This window comes from Mustelus asterias, chromosome 19 (assembly GCF_964213995.1).
Source record: "Mustelus asterias chromosome 19, sMusAst1.hap1.1, whole genome shotgun sequence".
Taxonomy (NCBI): domain Eukaryota; kingdom Metazoa; phylum Chordata; class Chondrichthyes; order Carcharhiniformes; family Triakidae; genus Mustelus; species Mustelus asterias.
The window spans coordinates 64,083,246-64,096,887 of NC_135819.1; positions in this window are offsets into that span (position 1 = coordinate 64,083,246).

Genomic DNA, 13,642 nt, shown 5'->3' on the forward strand with positions numbered 1-13,642 from the left:
GACGAGAGGTTGGATATACTTGGGTTGTTTTTATTGGAGCAGAGAAGACTGAGGGGCGACCTGATTGAGGTGTACAAGGTTATGAGGGCCATGGCCAATGTGGATAGGGAGCAGCTGTTCCCCTCAGTTGAAGGGTCAGTCACAAGGGGACACAAGTTCAAGGTGAGAGGTAGGTGTTTAGGGGGGTTTGGAGGAAAAAACTTTTTACCCAGAGGGTGGTGACCGTCTGGAATGCGCTGCCTGGGAGGGTGGCACGGTGGCACAGTGGTTAGCACTGCTACCTCACAGTGCCAGGGACCTGGGTTCAGTTCCTGGCTAGGGTCACTATCTGTGCAGCGTGTGCACGTTCTCCCCATGTCTGCGTGGGTTTCCTCCAGGTGCTCCAATTTCCTCCCACAAGTCCGAAAGACATGCTGGTTAGGTGCATTAGCCATGTTAAATTCTCCCTCTGTGTAACCAAGCAGGCGCCGGAATGTGGCAACTAGAGGATTTTCACAGTAACTTCATTGTAGTGACAATGTAAGCCTACTTGTGACACTAATAAATAAACTTTCAAAACTTTAAATCCTTTAAAACGTACCTGGATGAGCACTTGGCACATCATAACATTCAAGGCTATGGACGAAATGCTGGTAAATAGGATTAGGTGGGTAGGTCAGGTATTTCTTCCATGCCGGTGCAGACTCGATGGGCCGGAGGGTTAGGGTTAGGGTTAGTGTGTGCACTGTGTGATTCTGTGAATTGTAAACTTTGTGTATATATGATTCCATGTAACATTTACTTAATTATCAGTTACTAGGTTAACTGATTTTTGCAAGTAACCCATTGGTCAGGTGGTAACCCCCATCTCTTCAGAAGCCCATTGGCCAGGGGTGGTTGGATGATGATAAATGATCTTTCAAGAGATCCATGGTCAAGTGATAATGGATTGATAATCTGTCCAAAGGCTGATTCATAGAGATACCCAAGGATTCTGATGGATGCTTTAAGGACCACACCCAGAGTGGTGGCAGGCATTTCATTCTTTCTACTCTTTTCTCAATGAAGGTTATGTTTGTGGCTATTAAGATGTGTCCAAGCATTTGTCCTTGATGGTTCAGAACACATAGGCCTGGAGGTGAAGATCTTCCCCCAACCCAAGTGCAAGATCCTGGGCTGATCTGCGAGGTGAACGTATTTAGTTTCCACAGAAAATAATGCATTTTTATAGCGCTTTTCATATCCTCAGGATAACCAAGAGTGCCTTACAACCAAGGACAGACTTTTGAAGTGTAGTCGCTGTAGTAATGTAGGAAAGACAGCCAATTAGCATAGAGCAAAGTCTCACAAACTACCATGTGAATAAGCAGATAATCTCTTTTCTCAATGTTTGAGTGAGGGATAAATATTAGTCAGAGCATGGGGAGAACTCCCCATCCCTTCTGCAAAATCATGCCATGAGAGTTTCTATGGGTTTATCTGAGAGGGCAGGCCGGCCTTTAGTTTAACATCTCATTCAAAAGACAACATTTCTGACAGTTACTTTATAAAATCTCTACCCTCGTCAATCTCCTCGTGGAGCAGTCCTGGGACAACCTGGATGTAGAATATTCAAGCTGTTCTCTCAGGTGCTGCATGGCCCGAAGGGCCGTGTTCCTTTTGGGCAAAATAAAGTGGTGAAGGGTGATCCGAATGTCGGGTGATCTAGTATTGAGTAAGATGGAGCAGGAATGGTCCAGGTTTCATCCTCGTTCCATGCTGAGCTAATTAATTGTAGCCACTGCAATATGGGGGCTGTGACTATTTGACTTATGTTTCTTGCCTATGAAGCAGGAGGAGAATCCGTTGATGTTTCTGCAACCATTTGTGGTTAGTCTAGGAGCACCGACATCAGACTCGGAGTCAGCACTGAGAAGTTCAATTTTTGCATAAGATATGAAACTCTCAGGAGGACATAAAAGATCCCATGGCACAATTCAAAGAATAGGTGAGTTTCGCTGAGTGTCCTGCTTAATACTAAGCCCTCAGTCAACCACATTAAAAGCAGGTTAGCCATAGAGTCATAGTCATAGAGTTATAGAGGTTTACAGCATGGAGTCAGGCCCTTCAGCCCAACTTGTCCATACCGCCCTTTTTTTAAAAACCCCTGAACTAATCCCAATTGCCCGCATTTGGGCCATATCCCTCTATACCCATCGTACCCATGTAACTATCTAAATGCTTTTTAAAAGACAAAATTGTACCCGCCTCTACTACTACCTCTGGCAGCTTGTTCCAGACACTCACCACCCTCTGTGTAAAAAAATTGCCCCTCTGGACACTTTTGTATCTCTCCCCTCTCACCTTAAACCTACGCCCTCTAGTTTTAGATTCCCCTACCTTTGGGAAAAGATATTGACTATCTAGCTGATCTATGCCCCTCATTATTTTATAGACCTCTATAAGATCATCCCTCAGCCTCCTACGCTCCAGAGAAAAAAGTCCCAGTCTATTTAGCCTCTCCTTATAACTCAATCCATCAAGTCCCGGTAGCATCCTAGTAAATCTTTTCTGCACTCTTTCTAGTTTAATAATATCCTTTCTATAATAGGGTGACCAGAATTGCACACAGTATTCCAAGTGTGGCCTTACCAATGTCTTGTACAACTTCAACAAGACATTCCAACTCCTGTATTCAATTTCATTGTTATTTATGGGAGCTCGCTATGTGCAAATTGCCTGTCATATTTCCTATATTACAGCAATGGCTACACTGCAGAAAAATACTCATTTGTCTATTAAGTGCTTTGGGATGTCCTAAAGTCACAAAAAGGTGCGATGGAGAAGTACAAGTCTTTCTTGGTTTCTTTCTCCAGAAACACCCACTCTCCAGGTCTCACTCCGTAATGATTAATTCACTGCATGAAATAAGCGACACAGAGCATTGCTGCCTCGCAGTGCCAGGGGACCTGGGTTCAATTCCCGTCTTGGGTCACTATCTGTGTGGAGTCTGCAAATTCTTCCCATGTCTGCGTGGGTTTCCTCCGGGTGGTCCGGTTTCCTCCCACAGTCCAAAGATGTGTAGGTTAGGTGAATTGGCCATGCTAAATTCTCCCGCAGTGTACCCGAACAGGCGCCGGAGTGTGGCGACTAGGGGATTTTCATTGCAGTGTGAATGTGAGCCTACTTGTGACAAATAAATAAACTTTAAAACTTTAATAGCCAAAGATATGTATCCCAGATAGAGACAGCAGCTTGAGTGAGAGAAGGTGGGGGAGAAAGATTGGGAGTGGGATGAAGTAAAGAGTCCGCATTTATCTTCAGTCCAGAACGCCAATCCGGAGACTGAGTGCTGATCAGTTTGTGAAGTTCAAGGGAAGATATTAGAAAGTGGGTCCAGCACCAAACATCAGAACAACACACCCTAGACACGATGACCATGTAAAGACATCCAGCGAAAGCGGATACTGAAATAAAACCAAAATAAAACAGAAAATGCTGGAAGAACTCAGCAGGTCTGGTAACATCTGTGGAGAGAGAAACAGAGTTAACATTTCAAATCTGTATGACTCTTTTACAGAACTGAAAAGGGATAAAAATGTAATGAATTATATACTTGGAGATGGGGGTGGCAGGGTGCGGTGCAGAATAGAAGGATAGGGATAGATTGGAACTAAGGAGGGATGGACAAAGGTGTCTCCTAATGGCTAAGACACAAGGCAAAGGAAGCTGGAATGGATTCATTTGAGCAGGTTGTCAAACTGATGACCCAAATGTGCCAAATTGGGAATCCATATGAGAAACTGGGAGTCCAGATGTGAAATATTGACAACTCCCGAGTAATCCACATGAGCCAGACAAAGCTAACTACATTTCTGATTAGTAAATAAAAGTGAGTATTGGACACCACTGTTGGGCCTGTGATCTCAATGCTTATATATTTGCATGGTGTTTGCATGTGGACTTTAACCTTTGTGTGTGTATTTTTTGGTAAAACACTAAGATGTATCAGTGTCTTTTGATCGAGGTCTGTGTTGTACTCCCATTATAACTTAGCAGAAATCTGTTCAGTAAATATACAATAGTGATACACATTTTCTTTTATTGTGTATAAGGTGTTTCCTAATAACATTAGTACATGGGGAACATAGAACATGTTCCTATTGGGAGCAGAAGTAGGCAAATTCAGCCCTTTGAGCCTGTTCTGCCATTCAATCAGATCACGGCTGATCTCTCCCTCGTCTCAAATCCACCTCCCCACCTGTTCCCCATACCTCTTTATTCCTTTTTTATTAGAAATATATCTATCTCCTTCTTGAAACATTCAACAATTCTGATTCCAGTATTGCTATTACCTGGGGGTAAGTCAGTTAATTATATTGATTGACAATGATTTACACTATTAGAAACAAAGCTTTTTTTATGACTCTGATGACACACAGCCATTTGGAGAGATTCCCGTCACACTGTTAAACATCATTGATATATTCCGTGTCCCCAGACACAAAGTGCTGAATAAGAACTTAACAATGCCAGCTGTGTCTTAAATTATAGATAAATGTTGATGTATGTATGGGAGCAGCAAAAACCAATTGGCAGCACCACATTGATTTTAAAAAAACACAGAGTAAACATCTGCTTTGTGTCAGGACGGAAGGTAATCAATGGCATCAAATATTCCATGTTCCGGAACGGCAGGGGCATTTGGGACCTAGAGTCGTGTAAGGGAACTGGACTCAGAATGATGTGACAGCAGAAGAGCAAGAGACCCAACTCCTCAGTCTTTAAGTTTTTTCAAAAGTTTTCCTCAGGAAAATCATTCTAAATCACAGCAGTCATGAGAAACAAATACCTAATTGAAGAGAATGCTTTGATAGGGTGGGTGGCTGAAACAGGTGTCAGTTTGCAACTGACCCCGTCAGTCTGTAACAGAATCCCCATTCACTGGGTCAGTCTAGAATGAAATATTGGTCTATTTTGTTATTTAGGGTAGCTGGGCTGAGGTTAACTAAGTAGAATACATGGGGTTGGTTACTCATTAAGAGTATTACGATAATTAAGAGTGGTTTACTTATTAGCTGGGCTGGAGGTTACCAGTTAGGGTATGTGAGGCTGATGGTCCATCTCTAGCTGTGTACATAGGGCTCAAAACCACTAGTTACAGCACATAACATGACACCCGACCTTACAGCACCTCGCTGTGGACCACTAGTTAGAGAAGGTGGATGGGGGGGGTCAATAGCCGGTTGGAGGATCACCAGCTAGATTATGTTTAACTGGAGGCTACTAGTAAGCGCAGCATTGTCCAAAACTTTAACCATCATGGCCAACTGTGTTTCAATTTAGTAAATAAAAGTTTAATAGTGCTTTACGTCTGTGATCTCGATACTCATTCACACGATATTGGCCTATGATCTGTAACCTTTTTCAGTATTTGGCCAAATGATGAGACAAGTGTTTTTTAGTCATTGCAAGTGTTTTAAATCCTCAGTTACTGACTTTTGGTGGATGTTTGAAAAGTAAAAGTATGCATGGATTGGGGTAACAGATTGACAGCTAAAACAGCAAATGAACAATGGGAGCCGTGCAAGGAAAAGATAGTGATGGTACAGAGCATACACATTCCTACAGAGGGGAAAGGAGGGTTGCCAGAAATCCCTAGAGAAATCAAGAAACTGAGAATAAATGATAAACAGAAAAGTAGGCTTACAATAAATGTCAGATCCAGTAGAGAGGCAGGCAGAATACAAGAGTACAGAAAAGTAAGGAAATAAGAGGGGTAAAGAGATTATATGAGAAAAGATTAGCAGGTAACTTAAAAAGTAACTCAAAAATCTATTATTAAAATATAAGTAGTAATAGGATAGGAAGGTTGAGTGGATTAGTGAGCAAGAAAGAAGATATATTTTGTGGAAGTCTTGGACAAGACTGAGATACCCAAATGAGTTATTCATATTTATCATTAGAGAAGCTGCCAGTATAGCAATAAAGACAGGAGTGATATTAGATAGAATGAAAATAGTTAAAGAGTAGGTGGTTAAAAGGTTGGCAACGCTGCAAGTGGAAAGGTCGTCCGGTCTGGATGGGATAGTATTCCAGGTTGGTGAGGGTGGAAATTGCGAAGGTTCTCTCCACAATCTTTAGATGTGGGAGTGATGTCAAAGAACTGGAGGATTGCAAATGTTAAACCTCTGCTTAAAAAGGAGTGAGGAATAAACCCGGCAACTACAGGTCAGTCAGCCTGTAGAGGCAGGGTGGGAAAATGAGTTCTCACTTGGATGAACATAGGTTAGTAAATGAAAGTCAGCACAGATTTCTTAAAGGTAAATCATGTCTGACAAACGTGATGAAATCCTTAAATGAAATAGCAATGAGGTTTGATGAGGATATTGCAATTAATGGTTACGGACATTTAAAGGCATTTGGCAAAGTATCAAATAATAAAATTGTCAGCAAAATTGAAACGCATGGAAGTAAATCAGAGCAGGCAGTGGACATGAAATAGGCTAAGAGGGAGAAAGCATTGTGTTGAACAGTTCTTTGTCAGACTGAAGAGAAGTATACAGCAGTGTTGCCAGAAGTTGACATGAGAACCATTGTTTCCTTTTACATATATTAATGACTTGGATATAAAAAGCACAATTTTAAAAATTGGCACATTTGGAAATATAATAAACTGTAATATAAACTACACAATGTCCTTACTCACACTAAATATTCTTCACCCATACTTTCTGTGCTCACTGAGTTACATTAACTTCAATTTAAGCAATGCCTTGATTATAAAGTCTTCACACTTGTTTTTCAAAAGCCTCCACACAGCCGCTCCTCCCTATCTTTCTAATTTGCTGCAGCTTGGCAACCCTCTGAGATATATGCACTCCTCTCATTCTAGCATCTTAAGCATCCCCAATTTTGATTGCTCTACTGTGCGTTCAACTGCCAAGGATCTATGCGCTGGAATTCCCCTCTTCATCTTTCATTCCTCCTTTAAGATGCACCTTATAACCTACCTCTTTGATCAAGCCTTTGATGATATCCCCTAATATCTCCTAACGTGGCTCGGTGCGAGATTTTACTTTATAGCACTCCTGTGAAATGCCTTGGGAAGTTTTATTGTGTTAAAGATGCAATATGAGTACAAGATGTTGTTGTAGTAATAGACCTCAGGGAAACCTCGGCTGATGAAATGGACATACTCTTGGCCGATGAATTTTATTGCATAGAGAAGTGTTGCTGTTTGGAAGAAAGAATAAGGAGAAGCAAAATAAATTAAATGGTACAATTTTAAAAGGATTACAGGAACTGAGAGGCCTAGGGATTTATGTTCACAAAGATTTGAGTGTGGCAGGACAAGGTGATAAGATTGAACAAAATACATGGGATTTGTGGCTTTATAAATAAAGATATAGAGTACGAAAGCAAGGAAGTTGATACAAGGCAGCACGCACAGTGGCACAATGGTTAGCACTGCTGCCTCACAGCACCAGGGACCCGGGTTTAATTCCGGCTTTGAGTGACTGTGTGGAGTTTGCACATTCTCCCCGTATCTGCATGGGCTTCCTCCAGGTGCTTTGGTTTCCTTCCACTGTCCAAAGATGTGTGCGCTAGGTTGATTGGCCATGCTAAATTGAATCTCAGTGTCAGGGGGATTAGCAGGTTAAATACTGGGGTTACGGGGATAGGGCCTGGGTGGGATTGTTGGTGCTGCAGGCCAAATGACCTCCTTAGGCACTGTAGGGATTCTATGATTCTATATCTTTCATAAATTACTAGTTAGGCTCCAAACGGGACATTGTGTCCATTCTAGGTACCACATTTTAGGAAGGCTGTCAAGGCCTTGGGGAGGATGCACTGCAGCTTTAGAAGAAGGATATCAGCAAGGAGGGACTATAGTTATGTGGTGAGACTGCAGAAGCTGGGGTTGTTCTCCTTAGAGCACAACAGATTAATGGAGGTTTAATAAAAGATTTCAAAATTATGAAGAGTTCTGATAGAGTAATACAGGGTCCATTGGCTGGAAGCTTGATTACCAGAGGACATAACTTTAACAGAATTGTCATAAGGGCAAAAAGGGAGACAAGAAAACATTTTTTCTATGCAGCAAGGTCATATGATCTGGATACATCGCCTGAAAGGGCAGTGGATGAAGATTCAAAAATGAATTGGTTATACACCTGAAAATAAAATTAAAATTTGTAGTGCTGTGAGAGCAAGAGCAGGGAACCGGAACTAACTGGATAGTGCCTTCAAAGAACTAGCACAGGCACAATGGGCCAAATGGCCTCATTCTTTGCTGAAGCTTCTGTCATTCTATGTCAAGTCCATTTACTCTGTTGTGAGTAGGGTATTTTGTATACTTTACCACGGGTTGCCAGTGATTTCAGGAGAGCAACAATGACTTAGATAAGTGACCCTAGTGCTGCTAATTATAATAGGTGGTCAGGAATCACGGGTTAGAATACATCAGCAGGGATAACTAATTAAGAGTATTTAGGTCTGGTGTCACAAGTTAGGGTGTGTGGAACTGGGGATCACTAGTTAGATTTGGTGAGAGTGAGAGTCACTATTGAGACCCTGTGGAGTTAGGAATTATTAGTTAGTCCTTTGGGGCTGGTGCTTACTGGATAGGGTCCTGGAGCTGGGGGTTACTAGTCAGGATCCTGGGGCTGAGTTTTATTGGTTAGATTCTAAGGGTTTGGGGTTACTAGTTGAGTCTATGGGATTGGATTTATAATTTGGAATCCGTTCGGTTGGGGGCTAGTTTGAGAGGTGGGGTTGGTGTTTAATAGTTAAGACTAGCTGGAGCTGGTGTCACAGGTTAGTTTGCAGATGACTGAGGGTCTTGGTATATATGCTAGGTATGGATGGTAAGGTTTAGTTTACCCCTCTGTCCAGTTGATAAGAGTTTCCAGGCACGCGGTAGTTTGAGTGGAAAGAACATATTTTTAAAAAGTGACAGAATGGAGAATGATTTGTTTAAAAATAGGAAAATGAAATGAAATATTTAAACCCAGGCATCAGTCTGAGCCAGTGCAAAAAGCAATTCCTCCGGCAGTTCCCAGTAGAGATGGTCACACTCACCTGTTGAGCTTGCAGACTGCCCTGGTGCACTACTCCTTATTTTCTGCTGCTTCAAAGTATTCACATCTGCTTAATAGAATTTCTGTCTTGGACAATAGTACCAGCAAAGAGGCTGTGTGCCTTCACCAACCTCCGCAACTCAACTCTTGCACCAGGAAGAACGCTGTCCGACACTCTAATATCAGGTAACCAGGGTGCCTTCGGTTCACCAGATATTTGCACCTGATTCTGTCTGTAAATACTCTGCAGGGTCCTAGTGCACATCACATTCCAAGGTTCTAGTCTAGTTCTAGTCTAAATGTTTATACTATGATGGCTAAAATTGGCACTTAGCCTGCAAACCAAATTTAAGTCTCACTACCATCTGGCTGAAGCAGGGAAGCCTCAAATACGCACCCTAATGGAGGAAATCTACCTGACTGCTCTCCCCAAATCCTGTGGTAGATTATCAAAAGCTCCAATTGCTGAATAAAGGGACTTGTTACCACAACTGAAGAAATCAGAAGTGAGGATAATGGGAGGGAGGATAACAGGAGGAATGAGGACGAGGAATGAGGGGAGTGAAGATGAATAAACTGATTAAAGGGGAATGAAGATGAGGGGAGTGAAGATGCTTAGTTCCTACATAGTAACAGTGACTTCACTTCAAAAGTACTCCATTGGCTGCAAAATCTTCAGGGACATCCTGAGATTGTGAAAGGTGTTACATAAATGAAAGTCTTATTTTCTTATAGCAAGAGTGAAAATAATGGAAACTAGGATAAAATGATTGGGAGTGGGCGAAATGAAGATAACGTGAATGGAAATCAAGGAATTGTGCATAAAAGGAGTGGGAATAATAGGAACGAGGTAATTGGAAATTGGAAAGAAGAGCAAGAATAATCAAAACTTAGTTTTCATAGAATCATTAAGTAAAGTTTATTTAGTGTCACAAGTCGGCTCACATTAACACTGCAATGAAGTTAATGTGAAAATTTCCTCGTCGCCACACCCGGAGAAAACCCACACAGATACGGGGAGAACGTGCAGACTCCGCACAGACAGTGACCCAAGCCGGGAATTGAACCCAAGTCCCTGGCATTGTGAGGCAGCAGCGCTGACCACTGTGCCACCGTGCTACCCATATAAAGATGGCGGATATTGAAACTGATGAATATAGTCGCTAACGACCGTGACCATTAGAGATTGATTGTTTAGAAGAGCACTGAAAGAGGTGAGCAGAAACATAAAAACTTACCTGGCAACGAAGAGAAAACAGACGCCAGAGAATTGTGCAAGTTCTCAGTCTACTCTCTCCCTCGACAGTAAATGCAACAGAGACTGCCATGTCAGATGGCACTCCTGAGCCATACCAGGTGATGCTTAACACAGGGTTGACCACTATGGGGCAAACCATCATCTTCAGAGACAGAAGACTTCCACCTAAAAAAACCCATATGGTATGGAAGGAAGCCATTCTGCCCATTGTGCCTATGCCAGCTCTCTGAAAGAACTATCCAATTTGTTCCAGTCCTCTGCTGTTTAGCAATTGCCCCGCAATCTTTTTTTCCTTTTTTGAGTGTATATCCAATTTCTTTTGAAATCTATGATTGAAACTGCTTCCCCCAGCCTATCAAGCTGTGTATTCCTGATCATAACATTTTGCTGCAAAAAAACATTTCTCTTCTTCACCCCCACTCTACTATTTTGCCAATTATCTTAAATCTGTGTCCTCAGGTTAGCGATCCTCCTGTCAATGGAAATAATTCCTCCTTATTTACTCTATCAAAACCCGTTACAATTTTAGACAGCATCAACAAATCCTCTACTCTATTGAAAACAAACCCAGCTTCTCCAGTTTTCCACATCACCAAGTTCCATCTCGGCGCTATTCTAGTAAATCTTCTCTTTTACATCTGATTGATCTCACAAAATTTGTTTCTTCTATATCCAATGTTAATGATAGATGGTAATGGGTCATATATCCAACCAGGATCAGGACCTACTGTAATTGGGATCTACTGTAACCAGGACCAACTGGAAGCAAACCTAGTAACTACTGTAACCACAACAGATATATTTATAGCATGAGCAGAAATCTATCATTACCAAAATAGTGCTCTACTAAAATAGGATGAGAGATTAAAAGGTACGAAGAGTGAGCAGAAGAGTGGAATAAGACTGGATAGAAAATCAAAGGAGAGTAAGGGAGAGTGGTATTAGAATGGGTGATATATCAATGGGCTTGGGGAATGAGATAGAGGGTGAGAGTAGACTGGATGTGACATTAAAACTCATGGAGACTGAGTAGGAGAGTGTAGTAAAATGGGATGGGATATTAAAGTGTTTGGCACATAAACAAGAGAGTGGGATTAGATTTGGTGGGATATTAATGGGGAATAAAGGGGAGGTTGGGATTAGACTAGGTGGTTCATGGAAAGAAAAACACCAGCATTGGTGGAATAGTCAATGATTCTATGTTCAGATATAGACGAACAGATGGATAAAACAGACTCAGACACAGAAGGCACAGACACATACACAGATGCAGAGAGCAGGCAGACCCACAAACATATAGAATGCACAAACACAGATTGCTGAGAGACACAGATGACATACAGACAGATATATACATAGACACGATTGAACACAAGGCAGCACAGACCTTCATACATTGCATGCCGACATGCATACACAGACATGCACAACCACAGACAGCACAGACGCAGATGGCACAATGATAAACAGATACACAGAAACAGACACACAGCCACTGAGCAAACAGGGGGCACATGGACCAAACCACAGTTCGTTTTGTTTATTCTTTCAGGGGATGTGGGTGTCACTGGCAAGGTCAGTATTTGTTACCCATTTCTAATTGCCCTTGAACTGAGTGGCCTGGCACATCATTACAGAGTGCAACCAAGAGTCAACTACATTGTTGTGGGTCTGGAGTCACATGTCAACCAGACCAGGAAATTATGACAGATTTCCTTCCTTGAGGGTGACTAGTGAACCAGGTGGGTTTTTACAACGATCCTTGGTAGCTGTCATGGTCACCATTTCTAAGACTAGCTTTATATTCCAGATGTATTCATAGAATTTAAATTCTGCAGCTTCCACAAGTAACAAGTGAGTAAGGGACATTCATTTTCAGTGTGTGACCCTTTCCTTTTCCCTCTGCCTCCCTACATACCAGAAAACAGAGATGTGGGACTATGCACGGAGGATTGGACCAATATTGCTCTGGAAGTGGTTGTGTGGTGAAACCAGTCTCTTCCCCAAAGCTTCCTCTCCTTCTGTTCTTTGCTCATTGCCTCCTACATGATGGATGTAAAAATGAAAGGAATCTATGCCACTCCTCCGTGGCACATGCATTGGTCCCTGCACAGCCTCTGGCCATATTCCTGCTCTCAGACTCGGAAATGAAACAGGAGCGTTCTGATGGGGCAGTATTTGCCAGTCCCAGGGTTGCAGTATCAGGTGCTCGAATTTCAGCTCAAGTAATTTTCAAAGTCCTGGCTCTTGTTTCAGCCAAACAACACCGGAAACTGCTTGAAGGAAAATGAAGTGTCCTGCAGATTTAACAAAGTGCGTTTCCTCTTTAAGAAGCAATGACCTGACCTAATTGCAAGATAATGTGCCTAAGGATTAGCTTCAGCCAAAACACACTGAGTCAGCTGAGGCACTGATCCGATGTACAATCCATCTGACTGTGATTGAGCCACTGGATGACTCTGATCATCATCAGGAGATATGAACATGGACACACAACACCCCTCCTCAAACACACGTAGACAGAGCAACAGACCCTTTCATGCACAGAAAGGGAGGAAAGCAGAATGCAGGGACCTATAGGCCAGTTAGTTTAACATCTTGCCAAACAGCATTTTGGCAAGATGCCGGAGTCAATAATCAAAGAGGAAATAACTAATCATTTAGGAAAGCTGAATATAATCAAACCTCATCAACATGGTTTTATGAAATGTAAATCATATTTGATGAGTTTGCTGGAATTCTTTGAGGATATAACAGGGAGAGTAGATAGAGGGGAACCTGTAGATGTGGTGTATTTAGATTTCCAAAGGGCATTTGACAAGATGCCGCATAAGTGGCTAGTGCATAAAGTAAAAGCCCATGGAATTGAAGGAAGTATGTCAGCATGGATTGAAAACTGGCTGCCACATAGAAAACGGTTGGAATAAATGGGTCCTTTTCAGAGTGGAAAGATATAACTAGTGGAGTACAACAGAAATCAGTTCTTGGCCTGCAATTGTTCATGACCTGGGGGAAGAAACAGAATGTAATGTTTCCAAATTTGCCGATGGTATGAAGATAGGTGGAAGGGGAGGTTGTGATGAGGAGATTGTGATTCTGCAAAGGGATATAAATAGATTGGGTGACTGAGTGAAAATCTGGCAAATGGAGTTTAATGTGGGGAAATGTGAGGTCATGCACTTTAGTAAGAGGAATCAAAAGGCAGATTATTATCTAAACGGAGAGAGACTGCAGGTGAGTGAAATACAGAGGGATCTAGGTGTTCTAGTGCATGAATCACAAAAAGCTAATAGGAAGGTCCAAAAAGTAGTTAAGAAGGCAAACGGCATTTTGGCCTTTATTG